Source organism: Chaetura pelagica, unplaced genomic scaffold (genome assembly GCF_000747805.2).
Source record: "Chaetura pelagica isolate M959 unplaced genomic scaffold, ChaPel_1.0 scaffold40, whole genome shotgun sequence".
Taxonomy (NCBI): Eukaryota; Metazoa; Chordata; class Aves; order Apodiformes; family Apodidae; genus Chaetura; species Chaetura pelagica.
The window spans coordinates 1994049-2006725 of record NW_009952160.1 but is presented as its reverse complement, the minus strand read 5'-3'; the positions used below and the strand labels follow the sequence as shown (position 1 = coordinate 2006725).

The following is a 12677-nucleotide window of genomic DNA, read 5'->3' as shown; positions in this document are numbered from 1 at the left end:
AAAGGATTGCTTCTACCAGGAGCTGAAATAGTTTGCTAACAAATGCGAAATTATAAATTTGTTTTCTTCGGCTCTCATAATAGTACAGTCACTAATCTGTGTTCTCATAAGCATCTTCCCGCTTCTTTCCTTGGAAGTACATGCTAAAAATACTATAATTAGAACCATAGAGTCTTAAGGGTTGGAAGGGACCTCTGAAGGTCATCAAGTCCAACCCCCTTTCTGCAGCAGGAACATGTAGGGCAGAGCACACAGGAAAGCATCCGGATGGGTCTTTGAAAGTCTCCAGAGACGAAGACTCCATAACCTCTCTGGGCAGCCTGTTTCAGTGCTCCATCACCCTCACAGTAAAGAAGTTTTTCCTCATGTTGAGGTAGAACTTCCTGTGTTGTAGCTTGGTGTCATTTCCCCATATCCTATCACAGAGCAATACTGAAAAGAGACTGGCCCATTCTTGACTTCCATCCTTCAGGTATTTATAGGCATTAATAAGGTCCCCTTGTAGTGTTCTCAAGACAAAGCAGCCCAAGGTCTCTCAGCTTTTCCTCGTATGTCAGATCTTCGAGTCCCTTAATCATCCTTGTAGCCCTCTCTTGGACTCTTTCCATTATATCCCTATCCCTCTTGAGCTGGGGAACCCAGAACTGGACACAGTACTCCAGGTGGGGTCTCACTAGGGCATAATAGAGTGGGAGGAGAACCTCCCTTGACCTTCTGGCCACATTGTTCTTAATACATCTTAATGCACATGTTCTTAATAGATACTATTGGCTCTCTTGGCCACAAGGGCACATTGCTGTCCCATGGATAACTTGTCGTCCACCAGGACCCCAAGGTCTTTCTCCGTGGGGCTAGTTTCTAGCAGATCAACCCCTAATCTATACTGGTGCATGGTGTTTTTTCTCCCCAGGTGCAGGACTCTACATTTATTCTTGTTGAACCTCATTAAGTTCCTCTTTGCCCAGCTCTCTGTCTAGATCTTGCTGAATGGCTGCACAGCCTTCAAGTGTATCAGCCAATCCTCCCACCTTTGTATCATCAGCAAACTTGCTGAGGATACACTACACCCCCTCATCTAGGTCATTGATGAGGATGTTGAATAAAACTGGGCCAAGTACTGACCCCTGGGAAATACCACTAGTCACAGGTCTCCAACTGGACTCTGCACCATTGATCAGAACCCTTGCTAAAGTCAAGGAAGACAGCATCCACTGTTCTCCCTGCATCTATTAGAAGCAGGTTTTTTCTCCTCTGCTAAGAAATATTGTTCCAAATGATTTATTATTAATATTATTATATGGGTCTTACCTGTTTAAGTTGGTATTATAAACCCCCTTTTTTTGGTCATAAACTGGTTTTCAACTTCCAGGCTTCATGAGGAAAGGTGTTTCCAAGGGATCTCCTACTTAAATAAATAAGTATCTGTGTTTTAATGTTCCTTTCAATATCATTCAATACAGATTTCATGTAGATATATTTGTTACATCTAATCTGTAGTAGCTCTGCGTGTGACATGCACAGTAGTTTTCTGTTTCAAGCCAAACACAACTGGAATTCTGTGGAGACCAGAAGAGAAATAGGAAAAACATGCTCCTCATTTTAAAAGCCAGGCAGAGCAAATAATCCCTTATCAACAACCTAATAAAGCTGTTTCTTACAAAATACATATAGAAGAAGCTGAGAAGATGCTAGCCAAATGAAATGAAGGTTTAAGTAAGAGAGCACATATACTTTTCTATCTTCAGTCCTTTAGAAATGCAGGTTTTTCTACTCTAGTATGTGCAGTTTGGAAAAAATCTGTTGCTGTAAAACAAGAATTTATTTCTTTCTAGGTCTCTATAATTTGTGCTGTACTGTTGCACCTGCTGGAACACTGTTTTAACATCCATAGAAATTATAATTTGTGCTGGCTTCACAACTATGCAGGTGATTGTCTCAGCAAGTGCTATATGAATATGCTCTATGTGTGTGTGCATGTAAGCAACATAAAAGAAAAGTAATCCCCAGTAAGAAACATTTAGAAAGATCAGCGTGTGAACATTTTGGCTTTCCATACTTGAAGTGGGATGTTGAGCCTTACTTGGCTGTGCTTAGGCTTGTTCACAGCCCATGACAAGGTGAGTATGAACTACAGGGTGTCTGACTTGAGAGTAGCATGTATGCATATGGTTGTTCTTTAACTGGCGCCCAGTTTTTCTGGGCCTCAGTTACAGTTTCATAAGTGTTATTATAGTCACAAGATACATGATGGGTTCAGTGCAGCTTTCTGCAGCAGATTGTATAGAAGGCAAGGGGTGTAAAGAACATGTCTATGCATTCTCTCCCCAGGCATCTGGGAAGACTGTTTTGTCATGACCTTGGTCTGTTTTTTCTCTGCGTTTCTTGATATCTCTAAGCTGAGAGGCTGGTGTGTTTGTTCAAACTCCTTTTGTTAAGTGGAAATTCCCTTAGAAAACTAGGAAAAGAAATTGATGGGAACTCTACATGATTAAGTCTTCAGTGAATTTTCTCTGCAACCTATGATGAATTTATTTAGGAGCAAAGCATTTTGATTACCTGCTTCACATGCTTTCAGCTGGAGTGGTCTGAATACTTTCTATGGTTACTATGACATGATAGTTTAACGTTCTGGCTTGGCCAACATGTTTAGCTATGTTTGCAGAAAGAATACATCAGTGATTTTCAACCTTAGCCAAAGTTTTGTTTTCAGTTTTAAATAGCTGAATAGAGAATCTTAAATACGTTGTGTTTTGCTGTGTCTTTTTAAGGAGAAAGAAGCTGAATAAGGTAAAAGAGAGGGGTATGAAGGGTAGTGCTGTTTTATTTCTATGTAGTTTATAAGCCTATGAAAGACTAGTAGCCTACAGAAAAAATGCAATCAGCAGAAGAAACAGCTGTATTTTTTAAAAGCAAGAGGCTCAGCAATGTTCTTGCGTTTAGGAGACACATGTAGTCACCTGCTTGTCACGTGAAAATAACCAGCCTGGTAGAAAGCAAAAATGTGTATTATAAAGTGGTCACTGAAGAAAATATGGTTTGGTTATGTTTGGGTCATAGCTACAGACTTTTTGGTGCTGTTTTGCCCATAGCTCCATGTGTTGACATCAAGGAGAAAAAAGAGGACTTTCACATTCCCAACAGATACCATCCTTCGGTGGGGGGTGCACAGGCCTCCATGAAATGCCAGCTATCCCTGTTAAACAAGAGAGCTTGGAATGAGAAACAATAAACTGTTCTGCAGATGTTTTATGTCTGCAGTTTACATTCCTTCTTTTGTGTGTAAGATAGTTACCTCCCATGTACTGTATTTGATTTAATCCTGTGTTCTGCTGAAACAAGTAATTGAGAAAATGAGGAAGGAAATTTATGTCAGCTGAAGTTAGTTTCTATTTATTTGAGTAGATTCAACCTACAGCAACTTTCATTCCATATTTAGGACACCTGAGAGTGTGGTGGAATCCTGAGTTGTATTGGCTTGCTCTAATACCTCAGCCAAGAAGTGGAATTATGTACCAGGTAGGGAGTGAGAAGCTGCAACATTTTACTGGTTAAACTAGGCCCAAAATACTTTGTGGTAACTTGCTCCAGTGCAAGAGGGCCTTTTATTTGTCTCTCAGTGAGTTGGTGTGTCACAAATTTCCTATTGATGCTGTCTCAGCAAGTAATTTTTTTTAATGTATCTTTAAAGCTTTTCATACTTGAAGTTCTTCAGTGCTCTTTACATTATATATATTGCTTTGAGTAACGTTCCTTCACACTTAAATCTCCTCCTACTTCCAGCCTTACTGAAAGTAGACTCTGCATATGAAAATTACTGCTGTACTTAGGTTTGCCAGCTAAATGCTTCATTCCCAGTTATATAGCTTTATAACTGCATCCTTATACTTCTAAAACAGATCATGAGTCATGTACTATGGTAGCATTTTTAAATTAAAGTCCGTTTCTCCCATTTCTCTCTCTTGTTTCTTCCCTCCCCATTCCTCAAAAGGAAGGAGAAAATGGGATCTGGGGAAGTTTGTGGATTAATTAAAAACCATATAAATGGTAATATTCAGTTGTTGTGTAGAGAAACACATCCAGCTATATCATTAATAGATTAATTCTGGCAGGAATTTTCTCAGCCATATCCTCTAGACCTAGTAATTCAATTGGTTACAGTTCCATTTTATATCAGTATTACATTCTTCAACAGTCTGCAGTATTAAGCCCAAAAGTTTTTGTTACTGAATGCTTTTTTAAAAACATATTTTTTAGCTTAATCTCTTTCCTTGCTACATTGTGATTTTAGAAGTATGCAATCCATTTATCCAATTTTTGGCTTGGAAGAAGCTTTTGGGATTGTTCGGAAAAAGGTCATGCAGTTAAAAGCAGCAATAAGTGTAAAAGAGACAGAAATAGGATCACTCCTCAAGAGAAGCAATTCATTGTGAATACTTCCTTTTATTTGTTCAAAAACCCCTATTTTTGTAGGCACGAGATTGGTGTCCAGCTGTTCTGAGTGAGCTTCTTGTGTTATGTTGGTTTCTGTTTGCCTTTCCTTCAAGCTGCCCTTGTAGAAAGAGAAAAATGTCTCCATTTTGTAAAGTGACCAGAGGCTACTCTAAACATGCAAGAAAAGAGAGCTTTATAAGCACGTAAGACTAATCAGAAGATCACAAGTAAAACTCTAGACATCCAGGTTCTGCATGTTTTATTTTTTTGTTTTTATTTAGTTTGCAGCCAGGAAGCAGAGGTTTTGTGGAATCTCATTTAAGATAGTGGTAAAATTCTCTTACATTAATGGAAGCAGATTCAGACTGTGTACGTTCATTTGCTATCTCTTACACAACATTATGGATGGCTTGCTTGGAACAAAGTTTACAGCTGAACTAGCAGTACTAGTGCTAACTTGGCAGTGGGGCAGATATTTTCTGTTTATTTGCTACATTCTTCAATGCAAGTCTTGGTGCTTCAGTCAAAAACTTATTACATTAATCTAAAGTGCTCATGTCTTAGTCTGTCAAATAATTGCATGCCGTTGAGATCTTCAGCATGAAGTACAATCAATTATAGTAGTTTCGTTGATCACCTCATATACCCAAGGCATATCAAGGCAAGCCTAGGAAAAAAACTAAAAAATTGGAAGAAATTGTTCATAAAGAAATTATAGTACATAGGCCACTTTTAAATTTGTGTATCCTGAAACAGGAAGTTCCTTCTTCCTTTTTACAGACTTCTAAATATGTTTGGTGAGAAGTGCAGAACTCACTGTAACATTCTTTCAGTCCACAATATTTCAGAGCCACTGTGTAAGTTAGAGATAGTTGTTTAAAGGTATTGTCTGTATCAGATAGTTGACTTTTTTGAAAATCAGCTTGGTTAAATCAGTTAATCAGCTTACTGCTCTATTTGTTTAATGTCTATTGTGCTTTAAATTTGTTGTTACTGTGGTCTTCTGTGTAAGGAAACAGCCTCGATTCCATCTTACTTTTCAGCTAAAGGGGCAGCTAATGCAACAGGCTGATCAGCAGGGTGTCAATGTTGATTGCCTGGATACATGCATAAACAGCTAGGCGAGCAGCAAGTAGATGGCATGGTCATGGTATGTCCCTTTCTTTCTTGAAGGTTCTGACTGCTGCAGGGTGTTAGTAGAGGAAGCTGTTTTCCTGCTGTTGAGGCTGGGTGGGTCACGGTCAAGCCAGTTCCCTGGTGCAGTGCCATAAGCTGTGCATGCTGGCAGGAGAGCTTCCCTGGGCTGCAGGGTAGGGGGCCTGATCAGGAGCTGTTCTACTGTAGACCATGATCATGCCATAGAGTTAGGGGTTTCCTTCGGGAGTGGAGAAGGAGACAGACTAGGTAGTAGTTCCAAGCATGAGCTACCAAAGGGATAGTATTTCTGGGACAGAAAGGCAGCATAAAGACACTTGTCCTGCATTCTAGTCTATTTAATGTGACTAAGACCTAAAGAGACTGATAGACTGCTGATAGCCTCTGGAGACAGAGTAGGCCTGACAGAGCTCTTCTAATGCATAGCTAGTGGGACTTTATGAACCCAAGTGAACATACTGAAATGGAAGTATCCTGAGGTATATTATCCAGGCTTTTATATTACCTGTAGTACTTACTTGCCTCTTAAGGTAATTCAGAGATGACAGTAGTTGCTCATTTATACTGAACTGTTTGAATGACTAGTCAGAGTTAAATGCTGTCTTTCAGTATGTAAAAGGACTACATTTTTAAGTGAGAATAAATCGGTGTCCATTGTATATAGCCTGTGACTTGGTAAGAAGGAAATACTGTTGCTTGGTTTTCTCATTTTGAGTAATAACCTTGTCGAAGTTATGAAATAACTGTGAAGGATCTAGATAACTGGAAACTAAAGAATAAAGATGCTCAGATGAAGCTGGTCCTTTTTCCAGAATACCACTGTGACTTGTTGATACTGGTCAACAAGCTCTTTCAAAGACAAATTTAGCTTGTAATAAGGATTACTTGGGCAAGATGGTCTCAGTTTTTCACTTGAGGTTATCAGAGTTAATTGTAAGAGGAATATGATTCAATGTAACTTTAAATGCTACTTTTTTTTCCAGCAAACAATTTCTTAAAAATTCAAAGGAAAGTTATATCAAGAGTAGATGTTATTTTTTATATTTTTCCTTTGGTGAATAATGTGCTACTCAGTCAACTTTTCAAAAAATCAGTTATGTTGATACTCTTTTTGTGTCAGGCTGCAAAGTGAACCTCATTATTCATATAACATGTCTGGGTGATCTTACCAAATTAGTTTGTGCTGTATGCATTTTGCAGTCATGGGTAGTTTATGCCCAATGTTATATGAGCAGAAATAGTCAGCTGGCAATAGTTGAACACAGAAAAAAAAAAAAATAGAAAAAAAAATAGTCCACAACTTCTTTGTGGCAGTAGGTCCTTCTTTAATTCACTTTCAGTTTTTAGCTTGTTTCCTCAATATGTGCCAAGCGGATGCTATAAAAAAAACCCAACAGATACATTCTTAGTTCTTTATATCATTTTACATTGTAACAGGCAAAAAGCTAAATGAAGGTAGGAAAAGGTCTCTTATCATGTTTGATTGGCAGAAAAGTGCTATACCTAGCTTTAATTGCTGATTGGATATAATTCCATTCAAAGGCAATGACTTGGCAGGTCAGCCTTTCCAGAGCCCAAGCTACTAACATAAAGCACAGAGTATTTCTTCTGTTGCTGAATTGCAGTTTATAGGATGAATGAAGGAGCAACATGTAGTTACAAACTTAGTTAAATAAAAAGAAATCTAGAAAACTGGAGGAGGGGAGATTTAGGTTAGACGTATGGAAGAAATTCTTTAATTCGGGGGTGGTGAGGCACTGGCACAGGTTGCCCAGGAAAGTTGTGGAAGCCTCATCCCTGAAATTGTTCATGGTCAGGTTGGATGGGGCTCTGACCAACCTGTTCATGTGGAAGATGTTCCTGCCCATGGAGGGGGATTAGAACTAGATGATCTTTATGGTCCCTTCCAACTCAAACCATTTGGTGATTCATTCTATGATTCTAGGGTAAGTTTTACGCTTTTTCCACTCACCCAAAATAAAGTTATTTGCACAGCAGTAGTGCTCATATAGTTATTTGTTCTACGCACCACAGCTAGTTACTTCCAGCTGTTTCCTGTGGTGACTGCTTCATGGAGGAAATGGTTTTGTGTAAGGCCATATATTGTCTGCTGTCTGAAGAGATCTGGGTGAAGTTCAGGTGACTGAAGCTGCTCCTGGTGTTGGCAGGTCTCCTGCCTGTGTCCCTGCTCAAAATTCATTGTAGAAATCAAAACTGGGTTTTGAAATTGCAGAAATAGCAGATAAATCTGAAAACTGGATGTTCTGCTCATCTCATCTTCCTAGTTTATGTGGCCTCATAGTATCCAAATGACTTGGTTATTAGTGGCTATCTTTCCACAGCGGTGAATTGCTGCTGTTGTTACCAAGGTAAATCTGAGGTAGGACAGCATACGGGAAATCTGTTATTAAGCTGACAACATCATAACTCAGGTAGGGCAACCCAAGGAGGTTCAGACTGGATCCCCTTGCTTTCTGAACTCCTTCTTAGAGAGGAGCCTTGGAGCAGCTGGATCCAACCTTCGTCTCAGACCTGGCCCTTCCAGGGAGAGTGATTCAAATGTCACAGTCCCAGGAAATGCTTGACTGTCCAATACCAATACCAGCTTAAGGTGAAATGACATTCAAGGTCTGTATTTGAATTAGGTTTAATTAAAAGTATAGCCACATACGGATACTTCAATCATAAAAAATCATAAAAGCTGACAAATTGCAAGAGTACAATAAGCTGCACAAGCTGAGAAAAATTATGGCTAGGCCTTGCATTACTTAATGATCTTAGGAAGGAAGAGAGAGGAGATAAAAAGTTTAGAAGATAGATACTAGAAAATCACCAGTCCTGGATCCAATGTTGGGCCAGCCAGTGGGGGAGAGTTGATGTCAGTGAGGCTCCCAAAGCCCACCATTGCAGTTTTATAGGCATAGTTTCCTTGGTCCACAAGGATGAGCAAGTATGATTGAGTCATAAGACTGAGCAGCTGGAGTGGACCTCCCCCCTGCCCTTTGTCCCTTGATCATTGTCCCTATCTCAATCACTGTACATGCAGGCTGCAAGCCATATGCAGGCTATCATTATTGTCTCCATCTTCTCAGGCAGGCCTTTTGGGATGCAAACAAAAGGGTTACAATAGGGTTTGGACACCAATTCCAGCAAGTACGGGTTCTGAGGGCTTGTCTCTCACATACGCGAACACTGGGCCAGGCCGTGTTGCTCAGGTCCTAATCTACTGCTCCATGCCTTGGTTTTTCTCATGGATGCTGTCTATCCATCTTTTTGTTGTAGGACATAGTGGACAAGAATAAGTAATATTAGGGAAATAATGTGGCTAATCATTGTAGGGTCTAACTTTATGTCTTTATTAATGCATCCTGCTCTTCCAGTGTCTCAAAATGTCTTGATAAACTCCCCCTTTGTGTTAAAATTGCACAGCATCTTGCTTCTCTGCAGGAGAAAACAGGATAACAGGGAGCCCCTGGGGTCACAATCTTACAACAGTACTGTGACACTCTGTGCTTATCAGCTGATGTATCTCAGAGTGGTATATAGACAAGTGTTTAGTGGCTGGCAGGTGCAGTCTTCCGAGTTCCTGATAAGAAGTCTGTAGATGTGGGGAAAGGCTTCTTTGTGTTTTGTCAGTGGGTAAAGTAAGGGGACTGACCACTAAAAGTTGTCTTCTGCCACTTACCTTTCTTGGTGTGGGAGCTCTTTGTAAGTCAAATGAGCTCTGCTCCTGAGAATGACATCTGGATGGAAAATAGCACAGGCTTAGGTTGAGAAAGCCTTAGACCAATCAGAGAAGATTGTGGAACTCTTGCCTCCATCCTAACTTAAGGGCATAGTTTCTTAGAGCCTCTGGTTACAAATACTGAAATAGCTGGACCCTACACCATGATTTTGCTGATGGAATGTCAACAAAAATGTTTGATGATGACCTGCAAAATCCTTCAGAGTAGGTTGGAAACAAAAATGAGAGCAACTTTGTAGGTGCTGGATGTAACCCTGCCTGCCCTATCCAAACTATCTCTGCTGAATATTTATCAGTTGTGTAAATCTAAGTCTTACTTTGCAGTGCAAACCCTAAGTTATTTCCTGAAGTTGTAGTCAGTCAGTGACAAAGGCAACTCTTCTGTACCTGATCCACATATGTGACTACTTTTGGGTCATCAGTGGTTTGGTTAAGCTTATAAGAACATTTGCTTACACTGAGGTTTTTACTATTTGTTCCAAGAGGATGCTTAAATTTTCTGTAGTCTTAACAGGTACTGGAAGGTCTGGGGCATGCCTTTTAGTTGAAGCAGATATTGATTGCATGCTGGTACTGTTACAGACCCTGCTAGTGGTATGAAGTCATGCTTTGCTTGTTTGGACAAACCTTTCTTGGCTACATGGCAGTTCTGAAAGAGTTGACTCTTCTGTTGTCCATAGTATTACTGTGTACTCGTACTGTACACTGCTTTTGCAGAGTGGTGAAAGCCTTTAGTCCAGAGACCAATTTTTGGAGTAGAGGAAAATGCTGCAAGCACTTTTGCTGAAGAGGTCCGCTGACATTTCTGTGGAGGCTGGGAACCAAGTGGTAGATGGAGAAGCAAAATTCTGATGTGGCTTGGATTCTGGCGGCGGCCAGGAGCATAGACAATGCCCTTGACAACTGCTGTGAATCACATCATTGTAAATCAGCAGGCATCAACAAAGTTAATAAATTAAAAAAGCATATAATCAAAAGTTACTTTGATTAGTTATTGGTTCTAGTTACTGTGTTGCTGAGTGCCTCAGTGGATTTAATATCAGAAATGGAGTTGGAGTAATGTATGTTTATCAAGGTAAGGTATAGGAGGTGCATGTGTATGCATGCATTAAAAATGGATTGAGGATCCTGCTACCACAGCAAAATGATGCAGGTGAAATCTACACACTGAGGACTCAAAACTGGAGGTTTTGCTCTAGTAAGTCAGTGTGGTCATCTGTTGTGGGAGTTCGGATGTTAACTGAACCAATGTGTTAATTTTAGCAGTCTTAGTTAAATGAGCAGCTCACGCTGAGCCATCTGAAAAATTTTCTAGAATACTCTGAGCCCTAACTTCAGCATGAAGGAGAGACAGCTGATATTTGTCAGTCAACATTTGTTTGAATGGAGAGAGTTGGGGTTGGGAAGAAAATATTTTCTCTTTCAGTACTTGTACAGCATTTTGAAAGCAGAGAATGGTTATTGTTTTAAAAAAAAATTCTATTTGGCAAAGGCATGTAGAAGATCTGTAACCAAGGTCTGCAGTAAGTTCTTTCAAACATTTACTTATTCCTTCTTTGGTTAAATGATTTCCAGCAACACACTGCGCAGCTCTAAATGTAGGAGTCCAGGACAAGACCTGTTAGCCATATGAACGGGTTTAGCTGCAGATATACACAGCTACCTGATTCTTGCTTATCCTGACGAGAAGGATGTAAAAAATGTGCCAGCTTTCAAGTGCCAGAGGCTAAAATATGGATGTATTTATTGCATATTTAAGTTGTCCCTTTAATGGACAGTTTGACATGTTCTTTTGGTGAACTTTCTGGGAGTCAAGTAGTTCAAAATGGACACAGGAGAAATCACTCCTGTCAGGATTCCCTTATGTGTATTTACCTTTAGGTGTCAAATGTTCTTAGTGACTGCTGATTTTATTTTTTTGTTGTTTTTCAGACATCTATACCCTGTTGTTAATGAGGTATTTGATTTTATTAATACGGTTATTCTTAAAGTGAGAATGGGAAAGATCTGCTGTTTCAGACTTCTTTTTATCTTACAAAATGGCTGCTATCACATTGTAGAGAATTCTTTTGAACACATTTGGTTCAATGTGTTGGTGTGCTTTTTTAGTTAGCTATGTGGAAGGATGCCTAGATCTACTTGCATAACTTAGGCAATGAAATCTGCTCTTAAGTCTTTCCTTCCATGTGTATGGTAGCTAGATAGTTATGAAAAGAGCAATTGTTTTGAGCTTCTTTGTTCCTTTGCTTTTAAGTTTTCTGTGTGTGATATGCTTAACAATTTTTGAAGTTTTTAAATCAGCTAAGCTACAATGGTGCAAAAATGGTACACGATGTGCTGCTTTAAATGACTACACTGGGAATGTAATTGCGAATAGATACTACTGCATACAAATGAACACTCATACTTTTTACAGCAATCAGCAACTAATGGAAGGACTACATTCTTGTAAGAAAGCAAAAGTCTCATAATACAGAAGAGAGCAGTACCAATAAAATGTAGTGTGAGATCTGTTTTAAATATGTCTGGCTTGAAGTTTTTTTGGTGACTGGGAATGTAAATCATGTACTTAAAGAACTGGGAGAGATTATGTAGTCAATTACAGAAAGGAAAATGGAAGTTTTATTGTAGATAGACATATTTAGATAAAATTTGTCAAAACATTGCTAAAAATAATTTAAATTATTTTGTGTCATATGCAGGCAGCTCTTAATAATTTAATTTAGCATTAGATAACCTTTTGTTGATCCAGGGACTGCTGGAATTTCACAGCTCTTGTTTTACAGTCAGAAAGTGTGACTTGTTCTCCATATCCAAGAAAAACTGGAGATCAGCATTTTCTTAGTCTATATGAATGCAGTCTCAAAATGACAGAAGGAGGATGTTCAAGCTAATTATGAAGGGAATTATTAACTTCGTTTTGTTAGGAACCTCTTTAATTTTTGGAAGAGTGCTTTAGTGACATGATCTGGTATTGATTCTGCAGTGCATCATCATCATCAAACAAAAAACACACGAAAAAGCCCTCGGTTAGCATTTTTGCCCAAGGGCTGCTAAAAGCTGATTATTCTTTTAATCAGAAACATCACCATCAAGAGAGACAATTAGCTAGGTTAGGTCTCTACTGATTTCTTCTGTGGCCCTAAGGTTCAGAAAGCCTTGAGCACTCCTGAATCCTTTCAACAAGTATTTGAGTAATGCCTGTTTTGATTTGCCTGTTGCCATTAAGATCCTCTTTCCTTCTATTGAAGTGCTTGGTTGTGTGCAACCACAAACCCCTGGTTCTGTGGTTGGTTTTATTTCTTTTTATTGCACTGATACTGAAATGCATTAGCTGTCCTTCAAA

At 39.2% G+C, this 12677-nt stretch overlaps 1 protein-coding gene across 1 annotated transcript in view; it reads left to right on the top strand.

Annotated features, from left to right (window-relative positions):
* EFNA5 (ephrin-A5) overlaps positions 1 to 12677 on the top strand; it is a 109174-nt gene that overhangs the window by 35797 nt on the left and 60700 nt on the right. The gene's annotated exons all lie outside the window — the stretch shown is intronic.